Here is a 13,196-nt window from a genome sequence, read left to right as displayed (position 1 = left end):
GCCCACCCCCAAAAAAAAATAAAAAAATTTAAGTTTGTTTTTAAAAACTATTTTCAATTTCAAAAATTATTTTCTACTCTAGTAAAAATAAAAAATATTTCTCAAAAAAAAAAATTCATTCATAAATCAAATACTAAAAATCTTTTCCGGAAAATATTTTCTACTCACCAACCAAACATGAGAAAATAAGTCAAAAATCAACTTGTTTTCCAGAAAAACATTTTCCATGGAAAACATTTTCCTTCATACCAAACACACCCTTATTTTAAGTTCTTTTTAACTTTGTCTAACACTTCCTAACTTATTTTAGTTTATTTTAAACTTATTTTAAGTTATTTTTTTATATTTGTCAAACACTTTCAAAAATTTTAAAAAAAAGTAGGTTTGACCAACTTTTAAGTCAATCCAAATGCCCTCTTAAGCTTTGTAATCCTAAGCTTCATAGTTCTGAAGTATAATAATGTATATCAACCTTTTTCAATGATGCTTCTAGCTATCAATACTGAAACTTAGGCTTGTTGTATTTACTTATCTTGCTATTTCAATTCGATTCCATGAATATTATTTTATTGTGTTGTCTTATTTGTGTCATCTAAGCAAGTTAAAATAAGCAAACTTCGTGTTTTGACCATCTCAATATGCATATTTTGAATCACGTCTCTAAATTCAATTATACAGTTTCATATGTAAACAATAACTAACACAAAATCTAGAGAAATTATGAATATGAAAGTGTGTTGTAACTATATTATAGCAATAATTAACTTAAAATCTAGCATATATTAATGAACGGCCAATTTTAAAACAATTTTCTAAAAAGTTCCATTTCATTTTGTAAACACTTTTATGATAACTAGTCTCTGAGAACGGGTTTTGCACGTTGTATCCTTGTTAATTATTAAAATATGTGCACAATAATTTTCTTTCAATTTTTTGTTATTTGAAACTCCACAAAATGATTTTGTGTTTTTAATTTACATGATCAATATTTGTTAAGTTGTATAAATATAAATGTATTATGAAATATAACATAGTTATTTGTGAGATATTGACGGTAAGATATTGTCGTACTTCATGAAAAGTATGACATTCTAATATTTAAGAAAAATGATAAAAGTGCAAATTTGCTAGAAGGAAAAAGAAATCGTACTTCATGAAAAGTATGACACTCTAATATTTAAGAAAAATGATAAAAGTGCAAATTTGCTAGAAGGAAAAAGAAAATAATATAATTGTTACCACTTCACTACTAATTAGAAGTTAAATAACGCAAAAAAAAACATATAAAAGAAATGATAACTTTGATTTGTATATATGCATATTGATATGATAATTTAAAAAATAAATGAATTAAATATGCAAAAAAAGTTAGGAACATACAAAAGAAATGATAACCTTGGATTTGTATTCTATATTACCCTTATATATAAGCCAACAAGAAGAGTACCAACACAGCTCTACAAAGTTGTACCAATAGTATCAAAAATTGTACTGTACCATTAAGCCCTATTCACTATTGAATAAACACGTGGGCTACACGTGTCCTTCTACATGCTTTAGTTTTCAATTATTTTCCTATGGTTCTTTCACCAATCTATCATCTTTTCAGTCATTTTCTACCTTTCTATTTTTTATTCTCATTCTCTCTCTTGATGGAGAAGTCGAAAAAGTGACTTAGAAATGGAGGTATTACATTTTCGGAGAGGAACATCAAATTGATGGAAATATAGTGAAGAGTGATTTCAGTCCCCGGTTGGAACATTAATTTGGTGATGAAATTTCACATTTGACTATCGAAATGGGAGGTAATCTTTCAGTCCAAGTAAATTTTTGTGTTTTCCTTTCAGTTTTTGGGTTTGATTATTTTTCCCGAGATATTGAATTCTTATTTATCAAAGTCAAAATTATCTTTTATTTTTATGTTTTTTGATTTGGGAATTGGAGAAACTTTACAGGAAGCCCGTCATTATGAAATGGATGCAATAAGGAAGAAAGAGAATTAAGTAAAACTCACTAGAAATCTTGTGAGCATTTGGCTTTAACTGATTTTGCACATGCATGTACTCATTCACTATTTTGTCTCAATTTCTTAGGTGTAGAATGTATTAGAAGAATTCAGTGAGAATATAGAAAGGCTCTGTGAGAAAAATTCTCAAAGGTTAGTACTATATATATCCAATAGTCATTTTTTGGAGATTATCTCCCCTTTTTTCTCCGCAATTTTGTCCTGTTGATAAGTTGGAGATTTGATTGGTTCCACATACTTCTGAACAATCTGCTTCTGTAAAGTTCAACTTTTTTGCTAAGCAACATATTTGTGTTCTTTCAAATTCACAAATATTGATTATTTATGAAGTGAAGTGAAATTATTTATCATATAGGACTCGACAACGTGAACAAGATATCACCTTCAGGTCATTTAGGTTGGGCCTGTATTGACTAATTTGGTTGAAGGTTGAGTATTTGTGGTCTCTCTCTATAATGTTTATACTCATGGCTCGTGGGGTGGTTGTACACTCTTGTCATCACTTACCCAATTATATATTTATCATATGTAGTCTAGCTGGAACATGTCTTCACTTATACAACTATGTATTTATTGTACGTAGCCTGTCTGGAACAAAATGATCAATATTGTTTGAAGGTATATGAGCTTATTTTTTTCGTACATGTACATAAAAATGTCATGCTCTATCCATATAGTTAAATTACTTTAGTTGTATTGTTAAGGTGAAAAAGACGACACCGAATTCAACTATGTTGGGCTGCTAAGATTTTTTTGGATTGGGGGGGAGGGGGAGGGAATGCTTGTTGTGCTACTTAAGCGTTTTTCTCTTTTTATGTGTTGGGGTGGTGCTTTTTGTTGTTGTTATGCTGTTGTGTTTGTTCAGAGTCTTTAGATTAAGAGCTAGGATGATTAAAGGTGACATTTTAGGATGTGTAAGTGTTTAGTTGAGGTGCTTCTTAGAGTTCATGTATTTATTCAATTTGTATAGTAAAATTGGTTAGATGAACCTGATAAGGGTGGTAATCCTCAAAAGTTATCTTTTTTTTCTTCTTTATCATTTCTTGTTGTTATATCCATGTTTCATCAGGTGACATGAAGTTTGGGAATGTCCTTTGTTCCAATCTGGACCTTTTATGCTACTTTGAGCTGTTTTTTTTTCTCTCTTTCTTTCCTTTTATTGTGGTGTTGGTGTTGTTTTATTGTTATTTTGAGCTTGCTTGATCAGATTTCTCTTCAAGTGTTGTAGCAATTGCATCACAAGTTTGATGAAATTTTTCAAAAATGATTGAATCTGCCACTTTTCTTTATTTGTTTCTAGAGTGAAGGCTGAAAAAATTACCTGAACTGAAGGAGAAGTGAGTTTCTTATCTGAAATATCACTATATGTTCACATAGGAGAAGTAAACTATTGATGGTTGACTTGTGTTTTGACAAATAGTTGGTGATAGTTCATAGTTCAGTGATGAAATTCAAATACCGAATACTTAAGGTGTGATTTTTGCCATTGACTCTTTGTTTCTCATTTCTTGCACAATGGTTGTTTGGTTATTTCCTATTAATGAAATAATAATGTATATGAACTTGCATGACCTTTATTGTGAATTATAATCTTCCAAACTACTTATTTTGGCTTCTCCGGGAGGTGATGGACAGATGCGAAAAAGAAAAGTTAGTGTATGACTCATGTTGGATGGCAATGTCAATATTACAGATGGTTGCAAAACACTTTCAATGTCATGCATTTATATTTATTTTTTACAATTATATATCAAGTAAAGAACATATTTTGCCAAGTTCTTTTTGGCAGTTTTTTGGCAGAGTCCATAGAAACATGCCTTTGATTTAGATTGTGTCACGAGTCGTTCTCTCTACTAACTGTCAGAATAATCCGAAAGTCAATCATTCCCAGCTTTGATATGAAGGTATGGGGGAGATCAAAAGGGAGTATGTTAGTCAAATAGAGGGCTCTCAGGTGCATATCCTGTTTCTCCATTTGTACGAGTACATTATTTTTTGTAGAACAATAATAACAATCAATACCATAGATTCATAACTATAAATTGCTTATTGCAAATATAGCAATAACAGAAAAGGCAAGATTCTTACCTCCTCCTTGCCAACTTCTACATACATCTCCCTACATGATTCATATAATTGTAGCCAAGGTAAGAAACAACTGTACAAGATAACTTGACAATACTCTTATTGTTATAAACTCTATCCCTCCCCCTATTACAAGTTCGATAACACTACAAGCAAGAGCAAAATTGTATGATCATTTGAAGAAAATAAAAGATGTAGCTTTTAAACTCTGCATAAAGGATTTGTTTTTCTCATTCCAATGCTTCAATGACAATTTTCTTACTAGGAGCACTGAGCACAAATTATTGTATCATTGAACACACTAAATCACCATTTAAAGAAATAATAGTAATGAGAAGCTTAGATGAATTGTCAATTTTCTATTCTTTGACAAGTCTAATAATTCAAGTATTTAAGAATTTTAATTAGTTTATCCTCTCTTAAAATTTTATTGAGGACTCTTTTAGCAAAGAGAAGTCTCATCGACATCGGACCTTATTTAATAATTCTATTCGAGTATTAAAATGAAGATATTTTTTTAGATGTTAATGGAACTCTTTAACATCCTTGCAGACTAATTAAAGAAAGAAAGAGGCAAGGTATTAAGAATGTATTCAGTGCTACTTCAATCAAGTAAGTTTTACTTTTTCTGGTGATTATTTTTATTTTATTATGTAATATGTGGAATATGGATGGAGAGATTTTATCTACACCCTCTTTTTTTTTTGTAGACATCTTAAGATATCCAGCCATTTTTCGAGGAGTTTACTTTAACTATTGTCATGTCATGGGAGATGAAAACTCACCAAATCTTTTTAGTTCGTCTTGACTTTGTATTTGTTTATATTATGCACACTCTATAGAGTTTCACATTCTCATGGATTTGACTCCTTTGTGATTCAAATACATCTGGTATACTCACTAATTAGTACTGTTGGATCCTTGCTCACCTATAGTTATATTGTTGAGTGAGGCAAGTAACTGAGAAAAACAATTAAATTCCAAAAACAGAACAAGAAGGAGCCAACCCATGAAAAAGGGAAAAACATTCAAGTTCCAGAAACAGAACAAGGAGGAGGCCAAATCATGAAAAATGATTGATTTCAAATTCTCTAATTTTCAAGACTTAAGGTACAATTTCACATACCTTTTTCAGGTTTTTGAAATTGTAGGTCTCTTTTTCTTGAAAACAAACCACAATGTTCTATTTTGAATGGTGTTGTAGTAGTATTTAGTAGTTATTCTTGGATAGAAGTTACAGTTTTAGTATTAGATACAAAAAATTTAAAATACTTCACCTGTAGAGTCGACTTTATAGTAGTTCTGGGATTGAGAGACTAATGATGGTTGGGAATGATTTGGTAATATTCTTTCCCTTAATGAGGTATTATGTGTGATTTTGACACACATAATATCTAATGAAGAAGGTTTTACATATTATGTGATTATGCATGTGGGATAGGTTTTGCTTAAAAAAATTGTCGTTCAGATTTTCATTTATTGAATTGATAATCTTAAGTCGAGTAGTAAACTTAAATGAAAGGATACAAACATAGCTATAGCATGCTTTTATCTCTGTCACACACTCAAACTATTAATGTTAGAGTTAAGGTTAATGGCTAAGCGGGTCTAACAGATCTATGTACTCCGTCCCTCTATATTATCATTTTTAGTTTTACTTAGTTGTTCATTATCACTTTATTAGATTCAGAAGCTACCATCTTTGCTGAGCTTTGTAAATCAAATAGCATTCTGTAATATATGATTTTTAGGAGGACAAGAAAAAAAATTGTCCATAATATCTTAAGACTGCTTCCTGTTAAGGATAGTCAAGGAGGAAAACAATGTGATTGAGATGACACATGTAATTTTATTTTTCCCTCTTTTTTTTGTTAAGATAAATGAAAGTCCAGAGATAAATTCTTCCCTCCATATATCATTTTACTTGTCAAAAGAAAAAAGAACTTGTCACCTAAAAATATATCACTTAATGAATTTATATTGAGTAGAGATTTTGGCTCAATTTTGCTAAAAGAGGACTTGAGCAAATGTGTACCTTTATAAGGTGTTCGTAGTGTAGATAAGAACATACATAGCAAGTCAAGTCGGTAAGATGGAAGTTGGCTTTTAAAAGAACTACTTAATTAACTTCTATTTTTATCACCTTGATATAAATATGCAGTTTGTGCAAATAAGAAGTTGATAGACTTAACAAGAACTTGTGCTGATTATTTTTGGTGTGTGCACTTCAAATAATTTGCAGGGAACAACAAATAGTAATGTCTGGGCACAGAAGAGTTAGATATGTACAAAAAGTTGAAAAGTTGATGTTCTCCATAGTACATTGGATAGTCCAGATGTTGACACATTATTAGTAATGTCTGTAAATGCAGAATGTTTCTAACAACTTCGAGCATTCTCCCTTTCTTACTTTTTGATTATTTCGTTTGGGTGCAAATTTGAGTCAATATTTTATGTAGTCTACCTTATCAATGATTTTGCAGATGCTTGAGTGAATACATTTTATTTCCATACTTGATCATCCCTTTCGCTAATTCATATACACAATTTGAATAAAAATTTTCTTTGCAATAAATATAGCTGAATAATTTTCAGCATACTTTATTATTTATCGAGAAAAAATCAACTATGTTGGGCCCGTGCTAAGCACGGGCCATGCCCTTCTAGTTTTTATATTATAAGCGAACAAGGTGGGACGAGCACTGCAGCCGTGTATTGTACCAAGAGTAATGTAAATAGTACATTATAATGGGCCCATCTGTCATAAATATATGACCTACTCTATTAACACGTGTATTGATCTTTCTTTATCAAGAAACACGTATGCTACTAATTGGGTTGGTCTTTTCCATTGGAACACTTAGCAAAAAATCTTTTTGTAAAGTGAACTTATTGATCTTCTTCAGGGAATGATTTATTCCGTCCCTTCAGGTTTAATTTTTTTTCCCACTGGGTATTATATGTTTTCCTGCCAATGTAGAACCTAGCGGACATGGATTTATCTAATTTTATGTTATTTTTGTTTTGCTTTTAGGTCAATTTTTTTGAATTTTCTTTCAATTTGCTGATTTATTTGGTATTTGGGTTGTAATACCGTTGCATGCACTATATTTTAGAGTTCATTGTAATTTGTAGCACTGGTCCTTTTTCTCCTTTTCCTCTCCGACTTGCCTATTTACGAATTTGTATTTAATAATTTCTCATATTCAGGTCTTTGCATTTACTTCAAGGAGAAAGGGGAGAATTGCAAACATGAGATGCCGGAATATAATGGAGCAGAGGCTTGATATTCAAACAATCTATCAATTTTTTTGGAGAAATTATTATATCGTTATACATCAGGTACACCTACCAACCTTAATTCTACCAAATCAAACCAAGAAAATATAGGTTTTCTCCATTTTGATTCGATTTTTGATTTACTGACTATGAATTTCTGATTTGAGTAGAGACTGTAACACTAAATTCCTTATAGGGTGAGTTCACAATTTTGCGGTCTACAGGAGTTACATTCTGCTGCCACAACAACAATTCTTCTATTTTTTTCTTCAACACCCATCCTTTTATCTAACTCTGTTGAAGCTTAATGGAGATAAAATAAATAACAAACTACCTTAAGTTGATGACATGATGGTTAACCTTAAAATGCACATATCTCCTTTTCTGAAAATTGGCATGGACTAACACGAATCAGTAGGCAAGTTGCTAAATTATTTTTTAGCTTTGATGTTATCATAAACAAAGTCGTGTGAGACCATATGAATGGATTGTTGGTGTTCTGTGGTAATAAGAAGTTCTACTTTAAATTTTACGGACTAGCTTCCTGTTACCTTAATCGGACATAGAAGACGTTCTCCATGTTCTAAGGTATGAAACTTACATTTAATATGTCTCTCATATTTCTTGATTTTGGTGTCTCTGCATTATGAGATAATATAATGTATCCCATGAAAATTGACGAGGGTCATAGATGTCTAGCATGTATTGTTTGCATCAGACGTTTTATGTTGAGCTTTAGTGGTGGAATAGCAGTTATATTCTGAATTTATTGCCTTTAAGCTTTCGTGCTCTGGAATTCTGTAGATCAGGTGAACCTCAATAGGGATCCTCTCTTTTTCCGTGACACATTTCTTTTTTTGAGGCGGTCTCTTTTTCTCAATCTGACCATTTATATCTACTGATTGTTGAACCCCCCAAAAAAATAGAAAAATATCTCTTGATTGTGTGCGTCATGTCCAGTAGTTTAACATTTTAGAGCTTCGCCTTTATGCACTCTAAGCTAACATAATATTATGTGTTAATTACTGCCACCGTCTTATGGTTCAGTGGGAGCGTTCTTCGTTTGCCTGCGTGATTATCCCATTTTCTCACATTTGTTTACTTTTTCACCATATTTTTGTTGCTACTTTTATTTTGGTCTCATGTTTTCATATGCATTAGTTAGGATCTGGTGGTTTATACTGATATGATATTGTAGCTTTTTTGGGATGAGGTTCATTATTTTAACTGTAGTTGATTTATATTTTCTGTTAGTAGAATTCAAATAAATTACTAAGTTGAGTTGTAAATTGGAGTTATGGAACTACTGAATCCTGGAACATATATTCCTGTGGAAATATGCTTGCTCTTCAATATATTTTAGGAATATACTAAGATATATGAGATACAAATTCATTACAAATACGTAAAACTCTACGCAAGAACACTAGCCAAATATCAATATTCATGTTTTCAGTAATAGGAATCTCTATATCTAGACAACAAGACACACTTCTCTGTTACGACTACAATTGTTTGGCTCTGCAATTAGTTTCAACAAACCTGCACATTAACTTAAGATGTTATCTTCCAATCACTTAAATATCTCTCAAATTAGAGCTAATCGCTTAAATATCTCTCAAATTAGTAGTTCTTGCCGCTTTGATTCCCCCAAAGAAAACCATTGATGATGCACCACTTCGACAATGTGATGGGAGTGCAGCAAACGAAATCATTATCAAAGCTGGATAGGCTATAGGCCAGGCAAGTTCTTAAGTAATTGAGTCTATTCTCCAGATTCGGGTCCCTTTGGAGGATGTGGAGTAGGCCGGGAAAGATGTAGCAACATTGTATATGGAAGAGCCTATAGGTGAAAACAATATATCTCATAAGCTTAGTTTCTTTAATCATCTGACCAATACATTTGCCTTATCATGTGACCAAGGAAAATATAGAAATTTTTCCTTGTAAGATGATGCTGCCATAACATGATTATACATAATAAGAGTCGCACTATAATATCATCATGTAACTATGTACTTTTTAGGTTTTGTATTATGATTATGATTCTTTACATTTATCTTATGTTTACATTTCTAACACCATCAGGTGTTTGAAGAAGTCCAGCTATTAAAAAGTTAAAATTTCTTTTGCATTGTTGAAACTTGAGTAGAAAATTTTCAATTTTATATTACTTTTAAGTTCTTCCATATTGGTTCCCTTAAGTTAAATTTAGTTATTTTTACAATTGAAAAATGCATATTTTGCTTGCTATTACTAAATAGATTGAGCGTCCGAGAAAAAAAAAAGAAATGAAGAAGAATATGGAAAAGTGATCTTGGCTAAAGGGTATTAACAGGACAAGATTTATAAAGATTTTAATGGTAAGTTGTTTCTAGCATACACAAGGAATCGTCTATATGGTTTATTTTATGCTCTCTATAAATATGAAGGTGTTATGTAGTGGCTAAAGAATGATTTAGTTTTGATGATGTATTGCCGCATCTCTTTATAATATATTAGTCGCCTCTATATTTAATGAAAACTCATTAGATGTTAAAGTATTTGTTAGAACATAAAACCAGTGAACATTAACTCCTACAGTAGTATTATTTTTCGAGTCTTCTAGGCTATTTCACATGTCTTTAAAATGTTCCCTAAGTTTCAATAGTTGTAAGATATTCGATCTAATGAATAAGAAAAGGAAAATAGAGATTTTAATGCATTTTATTCCTAAAAGAAGTTCCTTCTTTCAATTGTGACAGTCTCTTTAAGTACTAATATTATTGACAGAGAGGACAAGGTGAGACAAGTGACTATATTTGATCTCATGATAAATGAGAAGAACTAACAATGAAATTCATTGTAGGACTTCTTAAAATACCTAAGTTATAATATATTAGGGGAAGAAATAGTTTCTCCTTACCTCCTACAACTCAAAGTTACTTTTCAGTGTACTTCATATTTTCTATTTTTTGAGCAATTAAAGTTCCTTTTATTATGAATAATGATTGTTCGAGTTTCTACAGAAGAGAATCAAGTATGAATTATGTTCTCTGCTCTTTGGTTGTTATGACATTTTCAATTCGAATAATTTCACAAGCAAGTTGCCAAAGGTAGTTACACAAATGGATCTGTGATTGTGATTTATGTGAAATGCATTTGCACATTTTTTTAATGAGGATTTACCGAGTCTTCTTCATAGTAGTGTTTGATTTTGAGTAATGTGAACACAATATTAAGGAAGATGATAAAGTTTATACTGTTACCAATTAAGGTTTGCTTAATTTTGCTTCAGGTTCTTTGTTAAAATCTAAGCTTGTGACAGCATTGCAAGGAGGACTTTTGAATGGATGGATTTTTCTTTGCATCAACTATAGAAGATTTATTTAGTTTTCAAGTTCCTCTTTATTTAACTGGAACTACAGTGATTACAAAATTCCTTTTTTTATATGTTATGTATTATGTAATGACAATTAAAATGTTTTTGATACAAGTGTAGATGAATAATGACACGGTAGACAAATCAAAACTCAAAAGTCATTTTTTTTGCATTGGAAATTAAAAAATTGTTCGAAACTACACAAATATATGTGTTGGGCCCGTGCTGGCACGGGCCCAACAATTTAAATAGATTATTTAATTTTTAAGATTTTTTTGTTATGATCTCATAATCACATAAATAATTCAAGCTAAAAGAATTTCACATTGTATTCGGTATATCCAATTGTTGCTCATACCTCTCAAAATCACAACCATGAATATATCCATTCAACATAAATTTACCAGCACATATGTTGTGAATGCTAATATCTAAAAGAGTTGCATCTTCAAATGAGCTAACAACAATTTAACGATGACATATGTTAGACCAAAATAGAAATTTTGAAGAAACTTCACTACCAAGATCATTTTAGCAAAATCTTGTGCTTCAAAAGTTGTATTAAAACCAATACCATTTTATACATACGAAGAACACATATTAGTCAAAGAGAAGTTTTCATGGATTTATATGCCCAAGCAAGTAAAATAATTCAGCTCTGTCATATATTTTTGTACAGAGTCTATATGACATATAGAACGTTTCTTGTTAGTGAAAACTTACAAGATAACAAAAATACAAGATTACAATTGAAAATAAAAATGAAGAAATAAATCTCTTCAGGCTGAGGCGCGGATATCTCGCTCTCTTTAAGGAGATTCAAACCTACTGCAGCAAATGTTTTCACCAGTCCAGCAGTAGTCCTTCTTGACTTGTCCCCTCCAGGATACAACAGCATACTCACAAAATATAACTCAACAACTCTAGACAAGAGTTGAGTCCAAAGCTCCACAAAAAGAACACCTCCCTTCAACTAATAAGAACTCTCTTTTTGACTAACTCTTTCACTCTATATTTTTCTTCTATGTTGTGTGTAACAAACTAAATGAAGTCCACCACTATTTATACTACAAGAAGTCTTCCTAGCAATGAATAAAAAGATAATGGGGTAGTAAATAGTGAAGATAATAATCTTAGGAGTTACATAAGTTACAAAGAATAATGGGGAATAAAGTGTGTGCATCCAATGGCACTAACGGGCAGAATGAAGAATGCCACTAACGGGCAGAATAATGGCACAATAATGTGCACCAAATGAAAATGTCAGAAACGGCACAATCAATGTAATTAAGCCTCCTAATACATTGTTCCCAAGGATAATGCAAAAGAGACTAACGTTCTAGAAATGGAATGTGCATCTTAACTATAATTGTATAATATTAAAATGCTCCAAAACCATCAATCCCCCATTCATTATAATATTAGATAAGAGAGTCTATCAGCTGAAGGAAGACTACTATGCATAATGAAGGTGTGCTCTGCATTGAACCTCCACTTAGTGAAACAATAATTTTTACTCCAGAGTCATAGTGGTCTCAGACTTAAACTATGACTGCTTAAGGGAAATAAAATATCACTGCTCACACATAATAATCAAGGTGTTGACATGAGCTTTAAAGCCAGTACGTTATGGCTATGTGTTATCCCGGTTTCAAGAGTGCTTTTGAGAATAAGCCCAATTCTCATAGGAAGCGACCTACTTCCACACATCACATAGGTGAAATCTGTCGAGAGTGCTCCTGTAAGCTTAACACTCCACCCATACGGGCTACAGAAATTCATTAAGAGTTTTATCAACTCAACCTTAACAAATTACTACAGGAAACAATGCACTCACATCATAGGAAGGGAAATAAAAAGATAGTGCATTTTTCACAACAAGTCATCATATGATTAGTTTTTCCCTTTGAACCCATAGGATCTCTAGTCCCCAGGTTGGGTTTCCTCATATATGACTCACATATTTGTAGGCTTCAATCCCATCCCCCTCGATGTGCTCCAGACCTTTTCTCTTGTTAAGGCCTTAGTAAGAGGATCTGCAAGATTATCACAAGATTTGACATAATCAACATTAATAGTACCAAATAACGGTTTTGAACTCTACCAATCGCAGCGGTGCTATCACAATGAATTAAAATAGGAGGAATTGGTTTTTCAAAATAAGGTATTTGAAATAACAAATCTCTTAACCAATTCGCTTCCTCACTAGCTGAAGCTAAAGCAATTAGTTCAGCCTCCATGGTAGAGTTAGCAATTATAGTTTGCTTTTTTGATCTCCAACAAACAGCACCACCACCTAAAGTAAAGACATAACCAGTGGTAGAACAGGAATCACCTGATAAAGTGTTCCAATCTACATCATAAAAGGCTTCAAGTACAACATGATACTTTTATAGAACAAACCACATTTTTTGTTCCAATTAAATATCTCATAACTCTTGTTAT

General features: G+C 31.7%; 1 protein-coding gene and 1 long non-coding RNA gene across 13 annotated transcripts in view; one reads left to right on the top strand and one right to left on the bottom strand.

Annotated features, from left to right (window-relative positions):
• LOC102597185 (protochlorophyllide-dependent translocon component 52, chloroplastic) overlaps window positions 1-144 on the bottom strand; it is a 7,789-nt gene extending 7,645 nt beyond the window's left edge. Inside the window, exon 1 of the mRNA XM_006364374.2 lies at window positions 135-144. The gene's annotated coding sequence lies outside the window, so the exon portion shown is untranslated. The remainder of the gene's footprint in view (window positions 1-134) is intronic.
• Window positions 145-1,579: 1,435 nt separating this feature from the next.
• LOC102596964 (uncharacterized) lies at window positions 1,580-6,624 on the top strand. 12 transcript variants are annotated; one of them, XR_001471959.1, is made up of 5 exons: window positions 1,581-1,805; window positions 1,956-2,003; window positions 2,094-4,723; window positions 4,822-5,221; window positions 6,354-6,624. It is a non-coding gene; the product is annotated as an uncharacterized lncRNA (long non-coding RNA). The 12 variants fall into 12 exon arrangements; XR_001471963.1 differs by having other exon boundaries at window positions 1,581-2,003; window positions 2,094-2,158; window positions 2,382-4,723; XR_001471955.1 differs by having other exon boundaries at window positions 1,580-1,805; window positions 1,956-4,723.
• Window positions 6,625-13,196: the final 6,572 nt, after the last annotated feature.

The sequence above is a fragment of the Solanum tuberosum genome, unplaced genomic scaffold (assembly GCF_000226075.1).
Source record: "Solanum tuberosum cultivar DM 1-3 516 R44 unplaced genomic scaffold, SolTub_3.0 scf00480, whole genome shotgun sequence".
Taxonomy (NCBI): Eukaryota; Viridiplantae; Streptophyta; class Magnoliopsida; order Solanales; family Solanaceae; genus Solanum; species Solanum tuberosum.
Note: the sequence above shows the minus strand (reverse complement) of the source record. Positions and strands in the feature narration are given on the sequence as shown.